The sequence below is a fragment of the Sabethes cyaneus genome, chromosome 2 (genome assembly GCF_943734655.1).
Source record: "Sabethes cyaneus chromosome 2, idSabCyanKW18_F2, whole genome shotgun sequence".
Classification (NCBI taxonomy): domain Eukaryota; kingdom Metazoa; phylum Arthropoda; class Insecta; order Diptera; family Culicidae; genus Sabethes; species Sabethes cyaneus.
The window spans coordinates 93,953,711-93,976,766 of NC_071354.1; positions in this window are offsets into that span (position 1 = coordinate 93,953,711).

The window sequence follows — 23,056 nt, forward strand, 5'->3', positions numbered from 1 at the left end:
ATGAATCATGAAATCTACCAAGTAAACCAAGATACGGATATTGTGAAGCGACTAAACCGCGGCACGCTAAAATGGGCTGATCACGTAGCAAGGATGCTGGATGAGAGACCAACGAAAACAGACCGCGTACCCGTTGGATGAGCGCTGTTGACGTAGCTGCTAGAGCAGCAGGGGACTGCTTACTGGGGAGCGGCAGCCCAAGACCGAGAAATGTGGAGACATGGATTCGATAAGTGGATTGTCGCCAAAAAAGTCAAGTAAGTAAAAGATGAAGGAGGTGTTATTGGACATAGTTGAAGATGACAGAGTTTTAAAAATTAATTCGTGGTCCGGTTATAAGCAAATGATGGAGTAGCCGCAAATCGCTCAGAAAAAATTTAAAATCATTTTACTTCCGCCTGACTCAACCTCGGTTCTGTAAACGGCAGATATATATAATTATCGACCATTTAAGGATCTCATACGAAACGTATGTAATAAAATTTAATGGCATAACAATCTTGACAAAGCGGAACAATGTATTGGCAATTCTAGATATGCTTTGGTACCAAGGCTTAAAAGTTTTTATGGTATCATGGTATTCATGGTATCGGAACGTCTTCATTGATGAACATCCATATGGATTTAATACACCAGCGCAATTTTGTCTTGATTTTTCAAGATACACAACATGCAAAAAACAAACAAAAAAGGGATTTTAGAAATGCTTGTTGCATCATATAATTATCCTTTTCAAACAATATCATTTTCTTTTTGATCTGTTACTTTAACGATCAGGATATTCACAATGTACCATACGCCTCCATTAAGTCAAATGCCCATACAAATTTCAAGTTAAGTTTTCTCAAAAAAGTTCCATAGGCTACACCTATACGAGCAGTGCAGTGAAGTTCTGGATCGACAGGACTACACTATGGTGTATATGGTTAAGCTCTAAGCCTGTGACAGATAGTGATGTTTCCTTGTAAGTACAATATTTATTTTTCAACCGATTGAATATATTTGTGAAAGCTGTAAACTATAGAACTTGGAAAATATTAAACAAAAATGTTTTATGCATAAAACACGAAATTTTACCCGACTGACTAATACCGTTATACTGATTCTAAATTAACAGAAACACAACCATTCGTCCGGTGGATGATAAAAACAAACAAATCTCTGTACTCGTGAATGATTCTGGATTATAAAATCACACATGTTAATTTTTTTTCCTTTACGTTGTTTTTACCATATTTGATGTAAAATGCACCTTTTGAAATATGAAAGTCGGAAGTGTCAGGTATTGGAAACTGTCCGGTGTTGGTAGGACTTTCCCCTATCTTTCATTTTTCTTGTCAATGGCCAGACCTCTGATTTGGTCTTATCTTATTGACCTTAACTTGCTTCTTATTATCTTGAGTCAATTTATTTTCGAATAACGGATCCTAATTGCTTGTGCCGTTTTGATGACGCTTTACAGACTCTTATCAGTCTAATAAACGTGACAAATTATAGCGTTTCTATGATTTCATACCCTATAAACTGCTAAAAAGTCTATTTTATCACAAATCATTTTCTGATGTCGCCATTAAATAAACCCTTGTTCAAAAACACGTCGGCTAACTGGTATAATTTTGATAGAAAATAGGTTTTATGAGATGCTTTGTCGTACGGAACTAGTGAACCTTTGGAACTTTTGTTGTATTTAGGCAATAAAAAATCAAATTTTCTTCAATAATGGCGTAAAGTAAAGCAAAATAAAACTGCTTGCACTAAGTTTTGCCCTAATAAAGGATAGAATATCTGTTAGAACTTCAAAGAAAGATGATTATTATTTTTTAAATTTGTCTCAACAACTTCCGGCGACTTGGCTGAGCAATATTTCATAGCGGTTATCAGTAGGTTTTAGAACTCTTCGGTTTAATAATAGCTAACAAAACAAAACCCGTCGTAAAAATGTATTACAAAATAGAGTAAAATTGTTTCATAAATTCTTACTATTTTAGAATACCGCAAAAAATTCTAAAATAACCTCTAGCGTTGTTTATGGATACTAATATAACTGATAAAAATAAAATCATACACAGTGGGTTCTCATCAGTGGGTTTGTATTGAAAATTAACCCATAAAACCAAATCGTACCGTCCAGCCTAGTCATCCCATTCGCCTCTTCCACATCTTTCTTTCACAATAAAACCATTCAACTGCTCGATCAGAATCCCTGATAAGTCCGACGGTGCCCCCGTGTGCGATGTAATTTATTGATATTTTATTAATTTTAAACCGCTCAATTTCGACCCTTCGGCAATGGACTGGGAAGAGATTCTGCCAGCTAGCCAGCCAGCCAGCCAGCATCGCTCGTCATCGGAGAATCAATGAACTGGGTGCTGATGCTGCCACATACAACACTTATGATGGCCGTAGATCAAAGCATTGTGTCCGTGCATAACAAGTTGCACGGATGCTAGACGGAAGCACCAACGCGACGCCGTCGACGGAGATGGTACACAAAAAAACACGTACAAAAATATCACGCACAGGAAACCTAGAAACATGAATCAAAGAACAGCGAGTCGGAAAGCAAGATATTTATCGTTTCCAGGAGCGTTTTGAAGAAAACTATTCTAGAATATATAAAATCGAAACAGAAAAGTAAGCGAGACCGAGAAGATCCATCTATACAGAATCTTTTCTCATTGGATTGCAGCCAGAAGTGGATAGCTATTGCTCCTTTGGGACCACGGGTAAAAGCTACGAGATGAAGGGACGCTAAAAAGATGCCTATCGGGGTTTCACGGTTTGTTATGTGAATCTGATAAAAGAAAATATGTAAGTACGCGTTCGGATGTCTTCTCGATTGTGTAAATTTTGCCTCTTTTAGTACTCGTTCCGTTGGCGTGATCTTGAGAAGAAATCTAGTTCAAGCATAGAGAAGGAATTTGAATCACGACCATTTACATTAGAAAACTAAACCTCAAATACATTTACGTGTAGTGTCTTCGAGCACTCCTTTTTAAGCTACGCTGCTATTTGCCGTACAAAAAAAATCACCTCAAAGTTACTTCCTCTAACGGTAGCAGGGTTCTGGGCATGCCGTGCACACTAACAAGGTGCTGGAAATTACTGTCACGTCAAGTGAAACACTGCCACGGTACTATATCATTCGTCGTCACGACTATCGTCATAACGGGCATCTCCAAAGAACCAGCTTTTATGAAAAATTGCCCAAAATCTCAACCTTATCTGATGGGTAACCATTTACGGAGCAGCGAGAAAAATGAACAGTCTGTGGGCCACAGACGGCGGCACGTTCGGTGAATCCACCCTCCAGCACTGGCCTTGAATCTCAATGTTTTCTTGATAAAGGTCAGGATTCGGGGACAAAGGCGGCGCATAATCGACAAGGGAAGCTTTCTCCTTCAGATACTTTTGCGGTATTCTGCACCGTGGTCATACGCAGGAAGCCTTATCCAATAATTATAAGTCTTGTTGATGACAACTGTCGTCAAAATATCAACGTCTAAGCATCTTTGAAAGCAAAAAAAAAAATGTTATAAAAAGACCCCATAACTGTCGTACTTTATACGTCTCTTATCTCGACAAGCCAGTCAGGTTTCTCATATTTTCGTTCTTCTTCCTCCTTCATTTTACACCAATTTCGAGAACTCGTTCCCGTTTGTGACACGTTTATGTCGCTTCTGTCCCTTTTGCCGAGATGATCTGATTGTGAGTTCACCATTTCAACTGCTTCTGCCGGTGTCCCCGCCGGCAGCAGTACCTACCATGGCCACTTGCTATATAGAAGCACCGGAGATGCCCTGTCTTCGTCCGCCGGCCCGGAGAGAAACATGCCATAATCATTCGCGCTACTTCTCAGCCCAGCACACAGTCTCGTCCCGATATAGAACGAACGGGTGTATGTTTTAGTCACATCAGAGAGCACGGATCTCTACGATCCCTGATGGGCAAAATGGTACGACCGCTATCGGGCACAGATCTTCCAAGGTTCGCCACCGAGAATGGAATGAAATAAAATATATAAACTATTTCATTTTTTTGTCATCTTTTTACGCTCGCTTTGAATATCATATTTCTCTAGCTTTTCTGCGGCTCAAGCCAGGGATTTCACACCGCCACAACAAGCATCACGGATGCCCGTTTATTTCTTCATTTCTATTTGGTCGATCATTTCCAGTTGGGAGATTTTATCGCCTCACCTCAAAACGAGAACTGTCGTGTAAAAATATTTATGCATGTTTTGAACTTTTTTTTGTTGGCTTGGCTCGAATTCTTCAATGGAATCAATTAACCTTTCTGGTGATATGTGCAGCTTGTTTTGCTGTCGCGGGCCGCCGCCGCCGCCGCTGAACTACTAGAAGATTTACTTGTCGCATTGTGAGGTTCTACCACAAGGATAGCACGATGAGTTGTGAACAGTTTTACATTCTGTGAATAAATTATGTGTCAACGAAGGATGCTTACCCAGATGTGCCGATTAAAAGATTTGATGATTTACAGACGAGCAAAGGTTTCCATACATTATTTGAAATCTGTTTTTATAATGGTGTCTTTTGTGAGAAAATGTGAGAACCATCTAATAGTGCAACATCATAGTGCTCTACTAGTATCAGGAACTGTTAACCAGTAATACATTCGAAAAAAGTAACGTAAGAGCACAGACTAGCAGACGTAACACTGAAGCCTCATTCCATCGTAAATAAAAACGATCATTTCAAATTTTCGCTTAAGCCAAGATTTAAACAATAGTCGCTGCGCGAGAACGCCGCTCGCGTGCGCAGGCGCTGATGTCAGATATTATATAAGTAAATTTATAGCATTGTTAAATTTATAGCGACCTACTCTGCGTAGCGCGAAGACTGCACCAGGTGATGCTAGTGTTTTTTCCAAGTTTTAGGGGTGTCAATGAAACGATGTTTTGTTAGATAATTTATTCGAAGTGTTACGTCTGTTAGTCTGTGGTAAGAGTATAAAAACAATCAAGGGAAAAGATACCAAACTGATAGAAATAATAATCAATCAGAGACGCAAAATTTGAAAGATTCTTTATCGCTATTGATAGTGATGCAAATAATTGATTATGAGACTATCACGATATCATGACAATGAAAATGGAAAACTTAAATTATTATTACAGTTCGGACTCGATTATCCAGGTGTTCGATTAACTGGGGATTCGATTATCCGGGTTTTTTGACTCGATTATCCGGGTGAAAGAAAAACATTTCTTTAAAATAATTTATTTATTAGTCAAAGTTATATAATGATTCATGACTGATACTGATTCATCTCCCTAAAGGTATAAAATTCCATACCTATATGTTTTTATCAGCCTCCCAGTTGGCTCTGAGGTATGAAGCTGGCCTAATAAGTCAGTCGTCGTACACACTTAAAAAACAGTGCCGAAGTCAGCAAAATTTTGCCGAGATTTGGACAGCTGAGCGTTCGGTAAAAATTTTTATGATGCCAAACGTTAATAAAGATCCGTAAACGTCGACTTGCAAAATTGAAATTTTTACTGAGCGCTCGGCTGTCCAAATCTCGGCAAATTTTGCTGAGTTTTTTAAGTGTGTATTTTCGAATCTTGACTGGGAGAGGCTGTTAGAGTCAATAGGATCGTAGCAACTGGCCATGCAATTGTCCTGCACTCTAACAGCTGGCTGCGATGTCTGTCGTATAAAAACAGAAGGTCAAGTTTCGATAACGGAATGTAGCACCTAGTAGAGATGGTCGGGTTTCATATTTTCCAAGCCCGAACCCGACCCGGGCCCGAAAATTTTTTTGGTGTCAAACCCGGACCCGACCCGAACCCGAATTTTTATTTTCTGTCAAACCCGAGCCCGACCCGAACCCGAAATTTTATTTTCGGTCAAACCCGAACCCGACCCAAACCCGGATTTATTTTTTTCGCTAAGCCCGAACCCGACCCGAACCCGATTTTTTTTTTCGGCTACACCAAAACCCGATTCGAACCCGAATTTTTATATTTTGTTAAATTTGATCCCGCCCTGAACTTGAAATTTATATTAATTTTTATAAAACTATAAAACACACCTCGATTTAAATCTCGGAAGTTTTCTTTTCGTATTCTTCGTTCGAGCTCTAATATTCATTTGAAATTTTAGGTTTTTATCACCCTTCTATTTCTTTTGGAACTGAATTGAAAATTTTAAAAAATTAAAGTATACACTAGAATCGTTTCCTTTACTTTTCGCGGGAATATCTCTTAAGTTTTCTATGAAACCTGTAAAAAGCGAAAAGAAAAATTTACATGAAAAATTATTTTGAAATACTTGGATCTTGTTTCATTATGTTATACCGGTATTTAATAGCCGAAAGCTAGTTCTTAGTCTAAAGTACTAGCACTTTAGTTTGAAGGTAGCAAACATGAAAGGAATTGATTTTAACACTAAACATACCGACTTTACTCTACAAATATTTTTCGCGAGAAGACCGGAAATCCCGCGATCCCCCTTCACGGCAGAGCTGCCATAAATACAGATATTTGTGCATGCATAAATTTGAGACCCTACCGTTTTCTCCGGAGTAATTTGTTTTCTCAATCTTTTAAAAAACATAAATAGTTTATGAAGTACTTTAAAATTCAGGAACATTAGTAGAGCCAGAAATCACAGCTACTGAAATAATTTATGGGTCCCAAATTTATGCATGCACAAATATCTGTATTTGTGGCAGCTCTGCTTTACGGTATGTTCAGTGTTAAAGACAACTAAACTTACAACTATTCCGAGGCAATTTTAGTCTTCTGTCAGTCCACCCTATCACTAGTTTGGGCGCAGTTATGACATGATCCAACTAACGAATTCTGGAATATATAACTTTTGGTCTAAACTCGATCTAAATCTGAAAACACTAAACCGTCTAAAATGCAACCAGTACAGTGTAGCTGATATCTGAGTCATGCAGAATATCATTAAAGTACCGCCATCCGGGGTGAGATTGTGCCACGGGGGTGAGATTGGGCCAAAAACCAAAAATGTTTATTTGTGAAAATTTATTATATCTATAGAAACTGGTGACCTAAATTCAAACTGATGATGAACATAACATATTTATTCATAACTTAGAGTGGAACACAGATAATATTAGCAAACTATTTAGCCCAAACAAGGCTTCAAAGTTCGCGATCAAAAATACTCGGAAATAACGCTTGTAAAAATGTTCCCCATAAACCAACCCAAACAAGAAATCGCATCAACTTGCTATTTTGAAGGTATATAAACTAATCATTTACAATGTATTGAAAGGTTATTATGCGTTGGATAAGTTTTGATTACGAAAATAATATTTTTCGAAACTTTGTACTTTTCGAGCTTCATGGGGGTGAGATTGTGCCAAGCCATAATGATCGATCCTATTTGTGGATTTCACATACACAACAAAAATACGTCAGTATATACCAGTACACTCACATTCCTTACTATTGAGCACAATATTTTGACAGATTAGATTGCATCATCCATTTTAGGGCAAACAGCATCATATGTCTGCTGAATAATTTAAACTAATTTTTACTTTTTCTCTGGAAATTTCAAATACTTTGAATAAACACTCTAATATAAGACGAATATATTATATCGTGTATAAACTGCAAGTTTTAAGGAGGGGGAGAGGCGTGGGATGTTCTGCGGCTGCGGGTTCTCGAACGAAGTAATGGTTACTTTTGTTAAATGATCAAATTGGTATGCCCTCTTAGGATACACACCTTCATATATCTCCCCCTTGTTAACCCTAGAAACGCTACTGGCTATATAAAGGCTGTCCATTGAATACGAACTCATTTTTAGTTATTTCAGACCTCCCCGGGTTATTTTCGTTCATACTTTTTGTATGATGCGTTGTTTTTGGCCGATCCCCTGCCCCTAATAGTCCACTTAGTTCATGGACAGCCCCATATGTACTACTTTATACTGATATTTATGTGTATTGTTTAAAAACATGCTAATGTTCACTGTTTAGATTTTTAGCCTAACTTTATCTTTTTGGCACAATGTCACCCCCTAGAAGGGGTGAGATTGTGCCAAAGTTCATGCACTTCCAGTAAGATAAGGTTTCATTGTAACTAAACCATCTCTACGGTAGTTGTTAATTGAACAATTTAGTATAATTTGACAGGTTTGAAATCAACTTAGTTCCTAAATTGCGTGTATACTGAGCTAAAGAACAAAAACATATGCTTTTTTGGCACAATCTTGCCTAGCAGCCACAAACTGCTTATTTTATTATGTTAATATAATACTTTTAGAAGAACTGAATGTGGAGATGGTTCGGTGTCTCATTACCCAAACCCGAAACCCGGACTTATTTTTTCCGCTAAGCCCGAACCCGACCCGAACCCGAATATTTTTTTCTGGCCAAACCCGAACCCGACCCGAACCCGACACATGGTAAAAGTGTCAAGCCCGAACCCGACCCGAACCCGACGGGTTCGGGTTTTTTTCGGGTTTCGGGTCTCAAAACCCGAGACCCGACCATCTCTAGCACCTAGGCTTTGCTTTGCTTTTATGTTTTTATCAGGGAGTATTGCAGATAACGGTATCAATTTTTAATTTTTAATTAAATTGTGGCGTGGCATGATTCATAATTCATCATCATCATCAGTATCAAAATCATTATCATCATTAACAAAATAATCATCATCAACAAAACCATCATCATCAAACCGATCATCATCATGAGCAACATCATCATCATCAAGATAATCATCATCAGCAAAATCATCATTATCAAAATCATCATCGCCATCATCACAATCAACCATCATCATCATCACCATCAATATCAGTGAAAAAAAATCAAAGAAAGGAATTTTCTAACTGTAGTGTATATTATTCAATAATGGCAAACATTTATGATACCTAAAAGCAAAAACATGGCATATAAAAAATATTTGTACCAAAAGTAAAATTTATCAGTGAAACAAATCTTAAGAAAGGAATTTTATAACTTTAGGGGAGATTAATCAATACTAGATATACATTGAGAATACAATTTCGTATTTTGTTTGAAAAAATATTCGTAAAACTATATTCGTCGCTGATAAAAATAATTTCTTACCATTTAAAAACATTTGTAGGTTTATTGTCTACCGCAAATGCTGTTATTACGAATGATTCGTATTTTATACGATAGCACATTCGTAGCTCTCTTGCATCAAAACCCATTTGACGCACGATTGTTCTCAGACATCGTTATCGACGGAAACGGGTTGCGAAGATTGTATGAAGAGAAAATAGACTTGTGTAATTATGACCTGTTTAGTATGCAGTAGCTGTAGTTTTGTGGTTTGCGGCGTCGTCGGCTGTTCGTAACGAAGTACAACAAATGAGCTCAGTTCGATTCCCCATTAAATCAGCTTTTTTTCGAAGATAAAGGTGTCGGTAATGTAGAATACTGACACCTATCGGAAAATAGTGGAATCTAGTACTATTTTTATCGTGAGCTTTTTCGTGCATTCGTAAAATCTACGAATCATTTTTTAAAATGCAATAATTCGTCCGAATATAGCTTTGTTCATATGTACGAAACATTTAGGATTGATTTTACGAATCTACTTCGTGGTAGAAAACAACGAAAGAGTTCGTAAAGCAAACGTTCGTTTTCGTGTTATAAATCAAGTTTTATTATCAGTGTATGACACCTGCAAGTCAAAACACATGACCCTTAAAAAAAATTTTAGTACCAAAAATATGATTCGATTATCCGGGTGATTTGATTATATCCGGGCTGAAAATAAAAGTGAGCACCCGGAGAATCGAGCGCGGACTGTATTACCATTTGAACATTCCATTGTGTAAAATTTTCGTTTGTTTCGGATACAGTTCGTTAGTCACCACGCCATACATTATTTAAATTGTTTGAAAACTTCGAATAGCATAAAAATCACAATTAATTAAAACGCAGTAACCCGTTTAAAGCGTTCCAAACATGGGCATATAAAAACTTTCGTAAATCTGACCCTTCGCTGTTTGCGAAGAGAAACAAGCAATCAGTTTCTCTTAGGTCATATCGTAGTTCACAAAATGTCTGACCGTGTCATTATGAAGTCGAAATTGTTGCAATCGTTTCTGTTAAACACTGTTTCGGAAACAAAATGGCGCCTCCAAAATCGCGCAGAGCCGCAGAGCGTCATTAAAACGTGTGAAAAAAGCGGCGAGTAAGAAGAACTTGATTCCAAAGATGAATATGGTGAGTGTCTTAAGCTTGTAAATTTCATAGAGTTGCCTGAAATTCAAAATTTATGGTTATATTACGCGAATGACGTAATTGACGCGGTTTTTTATAGGCCGATACACGGAATACTTCGCGTAGAAAACGATTTGAGCGTATTTTCATTGAGCTACCACAAATTTAAAACTTTTCAATTGGAAAATGTCGACCCGAATACGTCCTCCGAAAAAGCGTCAACAGAATGCATAACTAAGGTAAGTTACGTCGATAGAGTTGTGTTGGATGAAATAGTGCGTATATTTTTGATGTAGGACTACGTCATTTCTATAACTTTATTTAAAAAGAATGGCAGTCTTCCCGTTCCAGCAGGTTACGACGTTCATACTTCCTTGTTGGGTACCTTGAACCATGGCGCCATGACCAGTTCTTTAATCTGTTGTGGTGTGACCTACACTAATTTGATATCTGTGCTTGAGAAGTACGCCAGAAAAGGTGATAAAGTCTACTCGTTCTAACAAATTTTCTTAGGACCGCTTTAAACCTAAACCTATTTGATATCTGTGTTAGTGAAGCGCGCCAGATAAAATGATAAGTCTTCCCATCCCAGCAATTTTCTTTTGGACCGCGATAAACCTAGCTCAATTTGATGTCCTGAAAGTGAACAGTAATAAAAACGTGAGAGACCAACTTTAACTTTTCCCCGATTGTATCCACATACTGTAAGAATTTGTTCAAAACTGATATGAAAAAGGGTTTGACGGAATACTCATACAAGTGACGTGATGCAGCAATTTTCAAAGTGAGGAGGAATTAGCGACTGTCTGATCTGAAAATAGATTTAGGGCGTTTAATTTGTTGTTTTATAATTAGTTCCGTAGTGATTCGCGATTGGGGCTCAACTAGCAAATTGTAAACAAATCGTTCTATAACACCATCAGCCTTAAAAAGACTGATAATATCCTTGGCAAGAATCTTTTCTTCTGTTTTAATCGTTAGAATTATTTAAAACAAGTTTTTAGTGATGGGCGATAGAAGTGTTTAATCAAAACAAAAGACAATTTGCAGTTTAGCCCCTTTCATTATTATGAAGTCACAGGCTTATTTGAAAATCGTTTTGTAAACAGGCGATAGTAAAGAGCGAAATTGCGTTGCTTTCAAAACACAGGCGTGTAATTGTAAACAGGCGAAACTAAATAAAAAAAATCAAAACAAGGCGAAACAGGGCTGGGCGAATCTCATTGTCAAATGCTTTGAGGCTCATTCCAAGGGGTTCAATTATAAAAATTAGATTTTGAGCTTGAATGCACAATGCAGTGCAATGCAACTATATGCAGTATTTTTGTGAAATTATAAGATCGATTTATTCTACACCAATTTATGCCTTTAAACTTGATTTTTGTAACTTTTATTTAAATTATCACTCCGGAGTTGCATACATACTTTCCATCGTATTGCTGTCAAGTGTGAAATAGCTGATAAACAGAGTGTCAAAAAGAACTATAAAAATGCAGAGGACGTTAGCTGATGATATTAAAACTGTCATAATTTTAACTTGTTGTTGTGTTGTTGAAAGGCAATTATACAGCAATGTTCCGATTTGGTCAGCCTATAAATTTTGTTCAATATTTGTGCTTTTAAACATGATTTATAAGATTTTCAGCCTGCATGAAACAAATCTGATTCTCTGGGAAGACTTTTTGAATGAAATGATGCCTTTTTTGCGTGTAATTCGGGGTCAAAATTAGGTTATTTGTATTTTAAAAGTTCTACAATGTCTAAACAAGCAACGATAAGGTATACTATATTCAGTAATATTGTGTACTTTCATTATTTGTAAAACTTTGTAAAACTTAAAAAAGTCATACAACAACTACAAAAACAGCTTAAATAATAAAACTGATTTTAACGACGTTTCATACACATGAAATAGGATTTTTCTATCTTTGCTGAAGAGATAGAAGGTTACTGTCTTCAGCAAAATTTCTTGTAATAATATGCTATAAAACTTTGCAGCACACATCAATGTGCTATATTAAAACTGAAGAAAAATAATTTTTTTGTTGCACTTTTAGGGGGCCTAATCAAAATTTAGAATTCCGCTAGACAATAGAGCTTTTAATATCAAGAAACTCTTTCAAAGGTTCCATAAACCTAAAACCAAGTTCTTCCGCTCAAAACTCTAATGCGCATTAAAAAAGGTTCTAGACTAGTGTACTGTACCCGGTTGATTAGATTGCGGCGCTTTCGGTTGATCAATTGAGGGTTAAAATTTATTTTTGAGTTAGTTCGATATTGTAAGGTCTTCAGGCTTGAATTTTGAAAAAAAAATTCGAAAAAAATCCCGATTTTGTCAGTTTCCCCATTTTGTCAGCCCAACATTCAACATGGGGCTGACAAAATCGGAACATTACTGTATTTAAAATCAACGTGTCACAATAAATGCTGTGCTGTAGTGCTAAATATCAACTATTTTTAAGGAAATCGACGAATGCGAACCGGTGTTGAATGATAACCCAGATTATTTATTTAATTTTTCCGTTCAACCGTAAGCTGTGCGTCCAATAACAAGTTAAGTCCAAACGAGCGGCAGCGAGTAAGGACAGCATGTACCCAACGTTTGTGCAGGTTGAAAGCCGTGAATATTTTTGGCCGAATATGACGTTCGGCCATTCATGTTTGGGGCTTTTGTGATTCGGTTTTTCGTGATTCGGCCATTAGGTATATTATGCCATTTGTTATTTCGGCCTTTTTGTGTTTCGGTCATTCGTAGGTAATCCATATTTTAATACTAATTATTAATGCTGGTGTTAATGCTGAGTGCTAATGCTAATTACTAGTACTTGCCAATGCTGATTTCAATGCTAATGGAAATCCCATTGTAAACGCTAATGCTAATGCAAATGATTATAGGTAATGCTTATGATGATGCCGCTCACTAATGCTGATTGATAATACTAACTGATAACACAAATTGATAATGCTAATTGATAATGCAAATTGAATATGCAGATACTAATGCTAATACTAATTGCTTTTGTTTGTTAGTTGTTGTTAGTGCTAATTGGTAATGCCAATTGCAAATGCTTATGCAATTGACTATCGCTAATTACTAATACTGGTTGCTATAGCTAATTGCTAGCTACTACCAATTACAAATTCTAATGCTAAGGCTAATGTTAACGATAATGCTAATACTAAAGCTAAAGGTAAAGCTAATGGTAATGCTAATGCTTATGCTATCGCTGATGCTAATGCTGATAGTAATGCTAATGAATGACAATGTTAAAGCTAATGCTGATGCTCATTCTGGAACAGAGGAACTTCGATTTTGGCACGGATAGATTTTGGCAACAAAAGTAGCGGAACTGTGAGTAACACGAATAGGTAAAGAACAACATCTAATGTAATACAGAGAACTTATCTAGTCTAGATATATAAGAGCCTTGTCTGTAACCAAAACCAGGCCCCTGACAGGGCGCCATATTTTCGTGGTAAGAATCGCCCACATTTAGCAAAGACTCGAACCAATTATACCAGATTGCATTCAAGACGAGCAAAAGTAATGTAGTTGCATCACATTGAGTTACACAGCGTAGGTACCACCGATTCGCTCTCAACTAGACGCGAGGCGACGCATGCGAGTTACAGCTAGTGATTTTTAAAACCTAAATACAGTTTACTACAGTTCAATATATTGTTTTCAAAAGCAGCTAGTGAAATATTTAACAAAAAATGTTTTTCAATGTGTATTTTGGGTATTCAAAATGGTCCGAAAATGTGAACTTTGTTTAGTGCTGCGGTTAAATTTTCATTTATATGCATGAGATATTACTAAGAAGCAAAATCGACCACTTTATTACAATATTACATATTACCATATGAAGACGCTGGTAAAATACAGCTGCAGATAACAATCGCATTATCCATGACAACTACTACGCCGGCATACATTGTGGGATGAAGTTATTATCTAACTGAAATCAGACCGCTTCGCCAGGAATAATATTATGCATCCAATAACACATTCGTCCGAAGTACACTCGCCTTACTGACTGGGAGCATAAATAGCAATACGTTCCTGCCAAAATCATAACAATGTACCGTGCTCTGTCTTTCAGCAGTACCATAACCACTGGGGCTGACCTTTGTTCACCTACTTTCCGTGCAACAATATCAAAACTCACCGCGTCGTTATCAAGTATTGCAAGCGCACGAATTATGAGAAGAGAACCGTTTTTCCCTCGATTTATTTTCCCCTCTGCATCGTAATTATGAGTATATTTTCTCCCATTTTTCACACGAACTTTTGTATTACCGGCTCAGTGGCGTAGCATGATCACGGTCGGTGACCGGTCAGTTGTCCTGTGCCTTCCGGCTTCAACCATGATTCCAGATTCGGCGGCGATGGCGACGGCGGTGTAGCCTTTTTACCCTACTCATTCATTATAACAAACCGTGGCAATATACACCGGGTCTCGCATATAGAAACCAACGCGAAGTGTTCACGTACGCCAACCGGTCGCCGCACAGGAACCATTCGGCAGTAAGAAGGTCTCTTTAACCCTGATCTCAGTTATAACGAGAAATGCATCCAAATTATACCTCTGTACCTTTCCGGACTACCGACCCCGTCCGCTAGCGACCGGCAGCCGCTCGGTCGCGCTAGTCTGATATTATTTATAAGAAAATTTATTTCACTGTGATTTTCTGCCGCCCCGAGTAAAATCTGAAATATATCCTTCTGTTCTGCACGAAGCACAATGTCCCTGGTTCTAGGCGTATCAAACTCATGCTCATACGCGTTCAACCGGTGACTGGTGACTGGTGGTGCGAGGTGAGGCGAAGGCGCGCGGAACAGGAAAATCTTTAGGCATTCGGCCAAAAGGGCTACGCGCGTTCTTCACACCTTTGCCGTGGCGAATCGTGAGTTGGCAAGCACACGGGAACAAATTGCCGGGTATGATTTCACTTATTAACGTAATGCATTCGATGAAACGTTTTTTTCTTCCTTCTTCTTGTTATGTTGGATTTTTGCTTATATCTTTCGAATCATTTTTATATGCGAACCATTTTGCTGAGCAAGAATGCATTCGTTCGTTCGTTTTGTTCAGTCATTGAGCTCCACTAGCTTGGAACGTATACTTTAAGGTGGCTATTTAGCACGTTTACAACCTGGGGAGTGTAATGTTCATGCATTTATGCCAAGAACATAAAGCCAGCATAATCCTTTAAATTTCATGGAACTATGGAATCAACATTCGGATAATTTCACAAAAGTTTTGTAAAAATTTCTTGCAAATTTTACAGGATTTCAAAACCCTGTGAAACTTAGAGAGCGAAATGATTCAACATTAGCTGATTTCCATATTTTATATTTTACAGATTCCTCTAGCTTAGCAAAAATGTTACCAATACACTCAAGTACTTTTTTTTCACGGTTTGTTTTTTCGATTATTAAGAGCGCGGCAACTTAGGGACCATTAATTTATTTCTCAATACATTTGGGACTGCTCCGACTTTCGTCACGTAGTTTGTAAATGCTCCCTAAGGTGTACCATTCTTAAGTAATCGAAAAAAACAAACCGTGTAAAAAAAGATTTTAGTGTAATGTTTGAATTTGCATATTGATTGAATTTTAGGTAGCAACATTAAAAAATAATTTTAAGTCAACCAGCAACTATACTAAATCTCAAACAAAAGAGGACAAATTAACAAAGACAGAAGCAGGAATGTTCGTATGTCAGTTACGTGTAATAACTTGTATGACAACCTGGTAATAACAATGGCGAGGAATTACTGGGAATGGGCCTTCATTGGATAATTTCCAGAATTTTAGAAGAGAAGAAATTATCAGAGTAGTGGATGGAAGGTGTAGCTTGACCCATCTACAAAAAAGGGTGAACGACATGATTGCTGTAATTACCGTAGTATTTCGCTAATCAGTGCCACCTTCAAAATGCTCTCCTAGATTTTATTATGTCGTCTATCTCCAATAGCAAGAGTTTTCGTAGGGCAGTACCCGCGCTTCTACGGATCAAATTTGCACACTTGGACAAATCCTCCAGAAATCTCATAATTTCAATGTGTCCACTTATCATATTTTCGTGGATTTCAGGGCAGCAAACGATACGATTGAATGCCAAGAACTACGGCATATAATGCACGAGAACGGTTTAGTTGACAAACTGAAAACCCCAAAGCGAATAATATGCTACGTGCGTATTTCAGAGGCACCCTCGATGTTCAGCAGAAGTAGCCGAACTTCTACCCTTCGCAGAACCTTACCAACAAACACCATCAACCATAAACAGTAAATGAAGCACCGATCTTTCCGAAGCTTATTTCGGCATAGAAAAGTCAATTAATTGTAGAATGGGGAACCTGTTTTATACACATACTTTACGTATCGCTACCAGGGCTTGAAAAGGGAACGCAAGTTGAATGTGACTGCCGTGAATGCGAACTTTCCGCATTCAAACTCCGCTTTTTGAACGATCATTTGACTGTTTTTTGAATCCAGTCAATCTGCCGCTTGCGCTGCTGCCGTCTTACAATTCATGCGGCATCTCAGCAAAAGCAAACAGTCGATCCCGTTTTGCTTTGCGCTTTGAGAATATATAAACTGCAAACTGACTGGAAGCATACGGTGACGTATTTTTTCGTTTCTCTTTTTGTCTCCAAATCGGCTGCTCACAGTAATAGTTTGTCACCCGGACGTCGGTCCGACGCAAGCAAAATATTCGTTTGTGTTGCACGGAGTCCGACCGACTGCTTCCATGAACATGTAGTGGTTGTTTATTTGTAGTATTGAATCATATGATTGCGCGGTTGCTTTTCGTTAGCGTGATTGCCAGTCATTTGACTGTTTTGCAGTCATTCGCTGCTCCAAACGGTAAAGGCAACTTGATCGAAACGAAAATGTCAAAAAGCTCTAGAATTCGTTTGTTCTGATGCGTGCCATCGGCGTTTGATTGAGCAAACTGCCAGTTGTGTTATGCATAGCGTTCGTATTCCACCTCTAAACGGACGGTGTGAACTTGAATGCGCGTTGGTGTGACTGTGGTAGAAAAAAAGGATCGGTCGAAGCCCTAGTCGCTACAATATCGGTCGATCAGACTACACACTCCGGACTTCCGTGTCACACCATGACGTTTCTTTTACATTGAAATTCTAAAAGAAGACGGAAATTTCAACTTAAATTCGGAATTGAAGTTGGACATGAAGTTGGACTTGAAATTGAAATTGGAATTGAAATTGGAATTGGACTCGAAATTGAGCTTGAATTTGGCAGAATTTGAGATTGGTAAATGGATTGGATATGAAATTAACTTTAACTTTGGTTTAATTTAGACTTGAAACCTGACCTTAAATCAAACTGAAAATTTAACTTTGAATCAAGCTCAAAATTGGACTTGAAATTAGTTTTCGAATTTGAATTGAAATCAAGAATGATATATGCCTTAAAATAGGACGTGAAATTGGATTTGAAACCGTATTTGAAATTGATGTTAAAATCGGAACTAGTTTTACTGCATTATGCACGAAATAAAAGCGGTAGGTGTATAACAATTTAATTTAAAATTTTAATTTAGCCTTCCAAACAGAATTTTATTTAACAGAATAAGAGATTATATTGAAAATGGTGTTAACGATACGTACGACAATGTTTTAATTTCAATTACCATTGAACCTTCGCTATAGTGAAAAATATAGACCTTTCGTTGTTTATTTATGTTCCCAGCAGGTGAAATCTGTTCAACTTCAATGAACAGACTAGAAATTGCTCACATTATTCGACAAAATCTCATCGAAATAAATTCTCTGTATGTCGAGCCGAAAGATACAAGCCTAAATTTCCTCGGAATTCTCGCTGTCGCATGAAGAGGCTTTTCCCTCGCTCCTTCACCTCCTACTCTTCCTCAATCATTTCACTGAGCCCAACCGACGAAGGAGAAAAATTACCATTTAAAATTTATCGTGAAGAAAATTAATCACTCTCTCGCCATTAAAGAGCCTTCGTGCGCCCTGCTGAAGCCTGAGCCCCGAGCCAAAAAGATGCGAATGATTTCAGCCGGTTTACGGCTGTATACGAAGGTACGCAATCGATCCTTTTTATCGGACCCGTGTAGCTCCGCACCAGCCAGCGCCGAAACGCAAACCCAAATTGAAGTATCACGCTTTCCGGGTGGCTGCTTTCACGCCGAACGGGGTAGGGATGGATTTAAATTTAGACATTTTGGTTAGGTGGAACGGCGAAATCAGCACTAAGTTCGATCGATTTTTCGCGTTTTTAGTAGGACAAAAGTTTTTTTTGGAGCAATATTCCCTGGCGATGATGCTTCCACTCGACTTGTTGACCTATTGGAAGATGGTTGAGTAGATTTGCCTTGAGCAGCGTCATCATCGGCATCATTATCATTAAGCATCGTGCCAGGAAAAGCTTCGTAACGTCGCTGATGGCGGTTGAAGTGCCGAAGGCTGATAACCCACTTCCGGCGCCGAAGGAGTATACCTTCCGACCGAGGAAGTGGTGGTTGAAGTGTTCGGACCAGTAGGGGCGGGTGGTAGAAGAATTCATTAATTTTATCCCCAAAATCGGGTCGCCGTGAGGCATTGCTGTTCATCTTCGCCGTTAGTGTGTTACAGTCTGAAGGCTTCATTACGCATTAGATGGCCGAAATTAATTAGATGGAGATTGTTACCGTTGTTGTTCCGCGATGAAGCTGCGGCAGCACTTTTTGATATTCGATCCTTTTTGATTGATAACGAAGCTTTAATGAGATGAATATGGTGGGTGAAAATGCTCAGAGTCTACAAATAGTTTCGTGTTAACTTCTTGTCTAGAGCAGTCTTTAAACGAGATTATAGTAATATATTGATGTATATTGATAGATGAACAATTTTGCCATACCAAATCACACAATGCTATAAAGATGGTATGATTAAGGTCGAATTTTACAGTCCGCTAAGAAATGATTCGTGTAGAAGCAAACATAATTTATCCCCATCTCAGATGATTGTTTTGGCGGATGATAAATGTTTGATAGTTTTCGTTAATGTGCACGGATTGAAATTTGATCTCCAAAATGCAAAATGACTCATGAGCTTATGATTTATGAAAATACACCATGAATAATAATACTGCTTCTTGCAGTACAACAAAACGCAAAATCTGGAACTATTATTCATGATTTTGTGCTGTTTGATATGGTAGTTCAGTCATGATTTGACAGGAATTCGCATTTCATGGTTTCATGATTTCATTCATGGCATCGGAATCAAATTTCTTTCCGTGTGTATATCCCTGAAGCAACAATTTAGTTAATTTTAGCTGATGAATTTCGCACCAATTCGAGTTGTCGGCAGCATCCTCTTAAAATTCCATGAAACTTTGTGAAAAAAAATCTCATTTTCAGAACGATAAAGTATCACTTAAATTAGACTCAAACTGAAATACATGTAAATTATAGAACTTGTAACAAGGGGTCAACACCGGCGTAGTGGTTGTTAGCATTCAAACCTCGCACGCCGAGGACCCGGGTTCAAATTCCAACCCCGCAGAAGCTGTTAAAGTGACGACTATAATAAAACAAAAAAAAACTTGTAACAAATATCACAACAATCTAAATTTTTTTTAAGATAAGTAAATTTACATAAATTTACAGAATTATTTTGAAGCGTTTCGTATCATTCAGTTGGCCTTGAAGTTTTACAAACCACTCTCAACTTGTAAAGAAGCACTCGAGTGCACCTCGACGCACTGAAAAGCCACAAGTTCGAAGTCATAGTGTTGCAGGAGTTATGCTGGATGGACTAATACCCTCCTTTAGCAAAAACTCTTATCACAAGTACATCTAGAGGTTACCAAAACAGACAGAAATACAGTTCGAGCACATTTTGATTGGCAGACATCACTTTTTAGACCACTTTTTAGATTGGTCACCAACGTTAGCCTCAGATAAATCTCGCAAGTCTGACGCCGCTGAAAAATAAATGCATTCCCTCGAAGCTGGGCGCCCGGGCTGAACAGCAAATGTGCACACCCAAGTAACAACTTAGGTTATAAAAACAACAGTAAGGGTGCAATAAAACTTTCATTGTTACTATGAAGTGTCACTCCACAAAACGTGAAAATACACAGACAGAGGAAGATACAGCGAACTCAAATCTTCTGTTAGAAAAAGCGTTGCCTAGAGAAACAGAATGATGCTGAAATGAAGTAACTGTAGCGTTCTCTAGAAATGCAAAAATTACACTAAACACTTAACGCATCCCGCAAAGGCTTTGAGCCGCGAACCGGAATGTGTTGGAAGTGAACAAAGGGTGGAAATAGTATGCCCATGAACATCTGAAAAGCACCCAAGCAGAGAATCACGGCGGCGGGGAAAGCCCTAACGAAGTTAAGGATGCCGCCAATCAGCTGAAGAACAATACATCGGCTGGGAAGGATAGCACCGAGGCAAAGCTTACCAAGATAGGTCCAGAGAAGCTAATCACTGCTCTGCCACTGTAAGAATTTGAAATCTAGGACAACCACCGGAAGAGTACATCTACAAAGAAGGCATCAAAGTGGACTGAGAGAATCATTGTGCGATCATTATTCATTGCCACCTTTACCAAATTATCTTCCTCTCACCACTCACTCTCACGAATTGCGAACAGATTTGTTGGAAGTTACCAGGCCGGCTTCGTTGTAGGATGGTCAACTACGGACCAAATCTTTACGCTGTGGCAGTAATCTGCCGCGGCGGTTGAAGAGTACACCAGAATAAAGCGTGACTAAGGATTCTCTAAAGGAGTAAACCCTAAGCCTCTAAAGGAGGTTAATGTTCGAGAAGGACTTGTGACTGTTCTGTATTTTCAAGAGATTAGTGCTAAGAACAATCTTCAGCGGCATACATGAAAACGGATTATGAAAGCACAGCATTAACCATGAACTCTCAAGAATCCACACTGAACTCAGCATCCGTAAGAACAAATAAGATTTGCTCAGAATTCACAGAGTTCCTCGCATAGGAACTTATATGGAAGAACTCTGCAGAAGATAAGTACAGAATGCCTTGCTCATAAAATGGGATGTTTGTAAGAGAATCTAATAGTTGCAGCCCTCGGGATTCTGAAAGCAGGAATTCTAGTGTACGAGTAAGGGTATTCAAAAGGTGGTTAAAGCCGAGGTAGCGAAGGATGAATACGAATATGAATTCGTTGCGCGTCTCCTTACATGCAAGTCGGCTTGAGCCATCTAGCACGTTTGGGCCCCCCTATTCCTGGTACCGGTGCAGTTCTTGAAGAGAACGGATTTCACGGCACAGTCATCCGTTATCCTTGCGACGTGGCCAAAAATAATCCGCAAGACCTTTCATTCAAATACGGCAAGTGCACGTATGTCTTCTGTAAGCAAAGTTATTGTTTCAAGTCTGTAGAGGACTACCGGTCTGATTAGCGTTTTGTGCATCGTTAGCTTTGTGCGGCGGCGTATGCTTCTTGATCGAAGCGTTTTGCGGAGGGAAAAGTAGAATCGACTTCCAACTTGAATGCGTCGTTGAATCTTCTCACTCGTATTATTGTCGGCGGTGACCAGAGATCCCAAATATACGAACTCATCAACCACTTTCAGTTCATCGCAATCAATAGTCACGTTGCTTTTTCTTGAGCCTCTTCCTACAGTATATTTGGTTTTCGACTCATTGATTTGTTACCCAGCCCTTCTAGTCTTCGTTTTTAGTCTGGCGTAGATTACCCCCGCCGTCCCATGGTTCGTAGTTACGATGTCGAGGTCACCTGCGAAGGTTAGATTGGCTACTCTTGCTGAAGATCGTTCTTTTCATTTCGATGCCCGCTCGCCGGATCACACCTTCAATAGCCATATTGAATAACATACAGGACAGACCCACAGCGCGAAAGGACTCGAGAGTGCCGCCGAAATGCGCACGTAGTACATCACTCGCTCCAGGGTAGACGCGTAGTAGCACCTGCACCCAAAAAGCCCGCCTGGTACTGCTCTTCGAATTCTTTTGGTATTGGGGAAACCTCCCATCCACTCCTCCGGCAGTTTCTCCTGCTCCCAAATCCCTGAAATTATTCAGTGAAGGTAGGCAGCACCCTGCCAATCTAATGTTCGCATCAGGAGCGCCGTGAACAAAATGTTTAGACCAGATGGAGCGAGAGCTGGTGATGTGTCCACGGAGTCCAAGTAATTAGAGAGCGGTTGCCAATAACCGAGATATTGAAAAAACTATATTCATCTGGCGGTTGTTCAGAACATTAACCATGGCCGATTATGGACGTTTCGTGGCCTTTGCGATCAGCTGCTTCTCCGTTTTGGCCGCGACATTATTGGAGTAAATCCCTTATTTGAAGTTACCTAAAACTTTTCTATCGGTCGCAGCTGGAGGACATTGGATGGGTTGGGGATTGTAAGTACAACTTTTATCTTCAACCGGTTCATCTCCTCCAGTAGTCTCTTGGCATAGTAGACCGAGGCCAGATCCAACCAAAAGATCACTGATTCCTTCCCGTGATATTCCTTGACGAAGGTGGCAACAAAAAGACCTTCTTCAGGAAATTGAATGACATCGCCATTGCTGGGGGACGTAAAGTACCCGGTACCCTGCAAGTCTTTGCCGTACAACGTCAAGTAAGTCTCGTCATCTATTATGACCACGATATCGTGCTTCGCCAATAAGATGTTTTTCAGCAGAACCTTCAGCCGCTTCTTCTGGGACACAGTCAGACATCGACTGCTGAAAAACGAACTCTGCTATCCTTTGGCTGGAAACTCGTTGTAATCCGACGATGGCCCCGTTTGTTGCATTATTTGTCTTTCGAAACGGCACTTGGAGGAAGATTTTGCTATGAAGAGGTC